We start from the raw sequence: 8,012 nt of genomic DNA, 5'->3' as shown, positions 1-8,012 counted from the left end.
TGTGATTCTCTGGCTTAGGACTGTTCACTGGAACTCTAAAACTGCTTTCTATGTGAGAGCTTGTTCAGATTCCAGCTTCTCCTCCGCCATCTTGCGCCCTCCCCTTTAAAGTCTTAACATGGATTTCTAATCAACTTATTTTACCTTTATTGTAATTATTTTATTTTAATTAAAATCATGTAAAAACTTAAGCATACTATTGTATTCACTAATATTCAATGACTTAAATGTTATGCACTTTTCAGTTATAAAAATATACCACATTCGGTATATCCTTTCTAATGCAGATATATTTGAGTTTTTCCCAGTTTGTCAATATGAGCAGTAATGGAATTTAAATTTTGTTTTGTATGACTCTTTTTACCCATATTTCTGTTGAGTGTCTAATTAGAAGTTAGATTTCTAGTACATAAGGAATAAGAAATTTTACCTCTAATAGATAATGTGACGTCGTATCTTTAAATTTTTACATAATTAGATATTACCGCTACAATGAAAGTAAATATTATAGTTTTATTGTGTTTTATAACCTTATTTTGGGTTTAACTAGCTAGTTTCATGATTATTGCCAATGTAGAGTATACTTACTTTGGTCAATTGGAAGATAATATGTTTAATGAAATGGGAAAACAAACTAGAAATTTTTAACAGATGTTTCTGTGGAGCTATTATATAGATGCTATTATATTTTTTAATTATTACACATTGCTTGAAGTATATTACTCTGCATAATATGAGTAAGGCTAACTCAATAACTTCAAGGCCTTAATAAATATTAACTTTTTCCAGAATAAAAGAGAATTCTGCTAACAAATTGAATTTGAATTGAAGTTATCCAGAAAAACAGATGTGGAATACATTTATGAAACGTCCTCTATTCAGCAAAAAATTGGTTATGTATATTTATTGACATATTTTAGTTATGAATTGTAAAACAGCTTTAATTGAACAACATTCTAATTTATTGATCAACAAAAAAGATGCAGTTACCGGCATTTTCTGCAGATTTTTATTTACAGCAGAAAAACCACGTAAAATAATGCCCTATATTTTCTCTATTAAATAACATTTTGTCTTGTTTTATGCCTGTACTGGGATTTGAACTCAAGACCTCACTTTCTCATTTAGCCATTTTGCTCAAGGCTAGCACACTATGAATTGAACCACACCATTATTCCACTTCCAACTTTTGTATACAGGTGAAGATCAGCTGTTTATTTATTTATTTATGTTTTTATGTATGTATATATATTGTGGAATTAACTGTACATCATTTCTTTTGTTATCTTGTTGGTACTAGGATTACTATCAGGACTTTCCATTTTGAGCTATATATCTCCATTTTCTTTTTTTCCTGGCTAATTTGAAATTGAGGCCTGCAGACTTTTGTTTTTTGTTGTTTTTCTTTTGTTTTTTTGCCAGTCCTGGGACTTGAACTCAAGGCCTGAGCACTGTTCCTGATCTTATTTTGTTCTACCAGTTGAGCCACAGTGCTACTTCTGATTTTTTTGTTTATGTGGAACTGAGGAATTAAGCCCATGGCTTTATGGAACTAGGCAAGCACTCTACCACTAAACCACATTCTCAGCCCTGCAGACTTTTCTATTTAGGCAAGCTTTCAACCACTATATCTCAAGTTTCAATCTCTTCAATAGCTAGGATTATGAATATGAGCTAGTGCAACCCATATTATATGGATGTGTCCCTATTTGAAAAAAAAAAACAGTTAGAGATGTTGTTACCCCAACAACAGATTTCATGAAGCAAAGATTAACAGAATTTTACATACACTTGGAAAGTTGAATAATATAGACTTTATTTTTGTTATATGTATGCTTTTATCTTTTTTCTTTATTATTAATAAGTATTATATATAGGAGTTTCACTGCTACCTGTCTGTTATAAAGTCTCCATCTCTCCCAACTTCACCAATCCCCTTAAGTTGCCTGATCTCATTTTGACATATACATCGAATGCCATGAAGGTTTTGCCCATCCTTCCTCTTTTCATTTGTCTGTTCCTTGCTTTTCTTGATGTACCCCCAGAATAATGTTATTCACTTATTATTCTCCTTTCATTAATCGAAGCAACAGTGAGGCAAAATTTTAAAAGAAAACAAAAATTTTGTTTATAGAATTCTAAGTAATGGATTCCTGCACAGTATTGTATATGGATTCCAATAATACAAGAATAAACATTCACAGAAAATCAGGATATATACTTTTCTTAATTAAAATCTATGAAGAGTGATTCAAAATTTCTGAATGGTTTATAGAATAAATGGTAATTTCTTTGATCACATTAGACAGTAATTTGTGACAAAATGTATATATAAGTGAGAAAAATCTGAAAATCACACAAATATACGAAAACTGTAATATCTGGCTAGAGTTCAAACAAATAATTATCAAAAAAATTTAAAATAATTTTACATGAATGAGAACTAGAAAACAATGAGCCAAAATATTTGGATTCAACAAAAGCAATATTCAAAGGGAATTTTAAATAGCAAAATGTCTACATAAAAAGAAAATTTAAAATCAGCCATTTTGCTATCAATTTTAAGATACCGGAAATATAAAAGTAAACCCAAAGCAAGAACAAAGAAGAAAATAAATAAGGATTAGTTTATAATGTAAAGAAATATGGAATGGAAAAATAGTACAGAAATAAAAGAACCTTACGAAGATGTAGGTGACTATGGATTTTACCTGTAATAACAGCTGTTCTGGAGGCAGAAATCAGTATAATAATTGGAGGCTAGACCAAGTCAAAATTTATCAAGAACCCAAGATGGAGAAAATGGTACATGAACGTAATCCAGCCTCTACCAAAGCATAGGTTACAGAGTCAGGTTCTCAGGTCATATAGAAAAAGTAATTGCCCAAGACTATATGGATATAATTAAAATTAAAAAGACCTGGGAGGTGTGTCTCAAGTATTAGAGTATATATACCTACCAACAATAAGGTCCTTATTTCAAAATCCCATTACTTCCCAAAAAAGTAGGATATTCAAAGAGTTCAGCCCCATTTTTAAAGCATAAACAATCATTAGCACAATTGAATGAAGAACCAGATCAACTGAAGTAATTAAAATAAATTAAGCAAGTCCTTCTATTACTAATTTGAGAGAAATAAAAGTTTTATAAAGTAATTCTATGTATACTAAACTGTACAACAACCCCCAAACTTGGATAAATGGAGAAATTTATGAAAAACAAAATATAAATATTACCTCAAAAATAACAGAATATATGAAGATGGCACTTGAATTGAAATCTTATAAGTCCACTTTCTTGGATGTTGGAGAATTGTAGTTTTAGGTCAGTTCAGGCAAAAAGTGTGCAATACCGTATCTTCTAAACGAGCTGGACATGGTGGAACATGACTACAATCCCAGCTACTCTGGATTCCAGATTGGAAGATTATGGTCTGAAACTATCTCAGGTAAAATACGTAATACTGCTGGCAAACAAACTAGAGCAACAATTAACTAAGGACATGGCTTTATGCATTAGAGAACTTAAAAATGAACATAGGACCCTGAGTTCAAACCCCAGTAACAGCCAAAAGGAAGATTAAAAGAGAAGAAGAAGTATAATTAATCCTAAAAGAAAGTTTCAATTGGCAATAAACTTTACATGAAGAAAATTTCAGAAAAAGTTGTTTCTGCTGTTGACTTAATCTAAATATTTCTTAAATAACATCAATTCTTTACAAATCTTCTAAACAATTCACAAAGAAAGTCTTTGCAACTGTTTCAGTTAGTCAATTATTATTTATAACAGGAAAATGCTGGATGATTAACATCTTAAAAGTAATATGATGCTTTAACAAGTGAGAAACACATGACCACCTTAATAAAGCTGGAAAAGGATTTGCTAAGTTTACACGTGATTTTATGAAAAAAAAATCAGTAGCTAAGCAGAGCAATAGAATTACTAAACTTGATGAAAACAAAATGAAATACTAAGTTATAATCACACTTAATGGTGCAAGACTGCATGATTTCACATAAAATTAGGAAAATGTAAAAATAAAAATATATAGTCTTTAAATTCAACTGTTGTGACAATCACCTATAATCCTAGCCACTTCCTCATCAGGATTACTGGATACTTCACTGCAAGAACTAAAAAAAAATAAATTAGACTAAATAATATAATATCTAGATTGACGAGCTTAGCTTGATGATAGAAATTAGTGCAGTGAATACTGGAATTTAAAATTATTTCCTTATATAACATTGGTAACTTCAAAGAAAGCTTGAGCACTGACTCTAGTTAATAACAGTATGTGGTTATGCAAACCCAAATTTAAAGCGCTCTGCTTCAAACAGCTAATTACAGACAATGTAAGTTGTATGGTTACTGGAGATCTCATATTTAAGTGTCCAATCTCTACTGAGAACAAGGAGGTAACCAAAATCCACTTACAAAAGAACAGGTATCTTCAGAAAATTGTTAAACTTTGCCCAAATACCTAAAAACAGAGTTGTGGATAATTTTGGCTCAATGTCAGAGCAGCTGAGTGGTGTGGAGCCTCCTCTTTCATGAGAAGACTCAAAACTAGCATCTTTTAGCTGGGCACTGGAAACTCACACCTGTAATCCTATCTACTCAGCTACTCAGGAGGCTAAAATCTGAGTATCTGGCACAAAGCCTGGCCAGGCAAGAAAGTTTTTGAGAATTTTATCTCCAATTAATCACCAGGAAGCCACAAGTAGCTCTGTAGCTCAAAAAGGTAGAGCACTAGCTTTGTGCAAAAAAAGCTCAGGGAGAGTGTCTAGGCCCTGAGTTCAAGCCCCACAACCCACAAAACAACAACAACAAAAACAGCATCTTTTACACTACTCAGTTAGATGCTTAAACCGAATATTCTTCAAATGTGCTTAGCATTTCTTCAACATAAAAAGATACACCAAACCACATCATCTTTCTCATGCTCCTTCCTCTATTTCCTTCTTTTCCTTCTCCTCCTCCTCCTTCTTTTTTGTGAAAGGTTTGATCACACAACTTATCTTCCATTTTAGAAGTGCTAAATCAACTTTCTTCACCCAGCTATTCTCTCCAAGTTTCACTGAATTGGAAGGTCTTTTGTACATTTATTGGATGTATTTTCTACTATCTGATTAACAAATGTTTACTAATAATTGTGAGTTGTTTACTTATTGTTATTTGCTCTGCACAATCATCATATTGTCTCTATAATTTATCATGACAATATTTTGTAAAAGGTTATGTATAATGAAGTTACTTCAAGATAAATCATAGTACAGTTGGAGAGTTCATGTGTCTTTGAAGCAGAATAATTGATATTGATTTTATAAAAGTTAAAAATGAACTGTTTCTGGTGGTCTTTATTAGCAAATATCTGGAAAGAATCAATTGTCACATAGCAGTAAAAATGATATATTAATTTATTCAAACAATTAAGTAACGTCTGGAACAACAGCTGGATTTGGAGTCACCATGTGGTCAAGTTTATTATAAAGTATTCCCATTCTCCAAGATCCATTGACTTTTTGTACAACTCAAATAGGTGAGTTGAAATGAGAAGTGGTGACAATCAGCACTCTGAAATTGTCAGGTCCTTGATGTCATTAATATCTGAATTCCCTGCAGCAATACAGTATTGTTTGGGTTCTCTATTTCCTTGATACTGAAAACTATACTAGCTTCAGAATTTTCCTCCATAGAAAGAGTAACTCCACAGTTCAGGAAGCCATTGTGAGTTCTCTATTAGATAGTAAGTATATTAATTCCAATTATACCTTCTGAAAAAATCACAAAATAAGTTTGTGCCTCCACTGTACCTACTTTGTAATAATTGCAATGGAAAATTTCATGGATCTCCTGACAAGATATATCCTATTTTGCTGTAAAGCAGAGTGGCGTGTAAGGTCATATGGAATCTATCAATTCAGAGTGATTGTGAAACTATATTATGTATTTTATTCTGTGCACATTCACCCTAAGTAAAAAGCTATAGAGCCCTTTGGAGAAGTCTGAGAAAGGGGAACAGTGGAAAATTTTGATGTTTAGTGCACTGTTGAGGACATCTATATTTATGAGCACAAGCTCAGATTGCATGGTAACCTGTTGGCCTACAATCAGGCATTCAGATCATACTAAATCCCAGTAGCAGGACAAGATCTATTTCCATAAAAGTAGTGTAGTTAGTTATAAGTGATGACAAGATCTTAATATAAATCTATGGAGTGATTCTGTCACAGGAAGCTATCAAATGTTTCAAAAACATTATGATACACCATTGACATCCCTGATCCCCTTAGATCACAGTGCTATAAGCCCAACTGGGAGAGTACCTTGCAGAGCTGTCTGCATCTATTGCAAAGCCTACTCTTGTCCCAGGACACTTGCAAGACTAGCATGATGATTCAGTAAATGAACTGGAGTTAGACACACATAAGAAATATGCTGCCTCAAAAGTCTAACTCTTTAGGCATTCTTTTTTAGTCTTGGTTTTAGAAGGAGCCAAATATAATGATTTATCATTGACCTTAGAAAGGATACTTAGTTGTTCTTACACCAATGATCTTATCAGGCAGGTGTGCAGATAGTCATTTTCCAAATTCACATGTATATACCTATTATCAGGAAATATGTTAATCTGCTTAAATCTGTAAAGTGTGCCTAGTCCAGAAGCTATAGTTAGATTTATTATGTGGCTAAGATTAAGCTACCCATTGTCTTATACCAAGATCCATTTCAATTTGGTACAACTCAGATAGCAAGGGACAAATGCAATTGTGAGATTCAGTAATCCACTTCTTTCAACTTTTTTATAGTACCCCTAATATTTGCAATCAAACTAAAGAAGATAATACTGCTTCCTATTTACTGTAGGTAAAGATCTAAATATTTCATTTTGACTTCTATTGACATAATAGCATTCAAAGACCAGCAAAGTGGGTATTTTGCTATGTCTATTCCAATTATTCTCAGAAAATCACAAAATAGGCTCAAGGACCTATAAGACTCTTGCTGAGGTGAAATGAACCCTACTGAATCACTGATGTTTAAAATCCCTTCCTCTGACTAGAAAATCTCATAATATTTTGGATCTTTTGGAATAAAATTCAGTTTAGAGTAGGTGTCTAGTATTTCCTTGAAGTTCTGGATGATTTCCTTTTCCACATTGGATAATTTCTGTAGTAAATAGTTTCAGATTCCCACAAGGGTGGAAATCTGCAAAGATCAATTTGGATACTTACAAATATAGAATAATTAGCCATGAAAAACTATTAATAAAGGCAGGCATGTCTGCATTGGGTAGACAATGAGCAACATACATAACTGTCTTTCCTTGTTCCAAATGATTCACAGTCTTATAAAGACCGTGGAACTGATGTTCACCATTCATACAAGAAAAATTGGCAGCATACATTTTAGATAGTGGTTTTCAGGACTTGTCCTTCTTTTTAGAAACCCAAACACAGTAATTCAAGGTCTAATTCAAGTATTGTAGAAATACTAGGAACGTTGCTGCTTAGATATCAAAAGAAAACTGTACTTGAACTTGCCTCAGTGGCATCACGTGTTCCAGTATTTCTGAACCTTTTTATAATAATTGATTTTTGAAACTTGAGTTTTAAAGGAAGCCTTCTGATTTTTAACATTTTTATCAATTTTATTACCTTACATTAAATATACAGGACAAGATTCCATTGTTTCTTTCCCCAAACATGTTTACAACATATTCCAGTTAATCTCGCCCATGTCACCACTCTCCATGCACCCTTTCCCCTTCCCTAGTCAATTTCAAAAGGCTCTATTTTTATACCTGTGAATAATTTATTTTGATGATACTCAGCCTTCTCATCATTCTTGCTAGCTCACGCGCTCCCACTAGTTTATCCCCCAATAGTCTGCTTCTCATTCCCTGATTTCATTTCCTCTATTTATCCACAGCTTTCCTTGATGATTTTAATGCATTTTCATTTATATTTGTAATATTTGTTTTCAAAAGTATTTACACACTTTCTCC

This window comes from Dipodomys ordii, unplaced genomic scaffold, assembly GCF_000151885.1.
Source record: "Dipodomys ordii isolate 6190 unplaced genomic scaffold, Dord_2.0 Scaffold80, whole genome shotgun sequence".
In the NCBI taxonomy this organism is placed as follows: domain Eukaryota; kingdom Metazoa; phylum Chordata; class Mammalia; order Rodentia; family Heteromyidae; genus Dipodomys; species Dipodomys ordii.
This window is presented reverse-complemented; position numbering follows the sequence as displayed.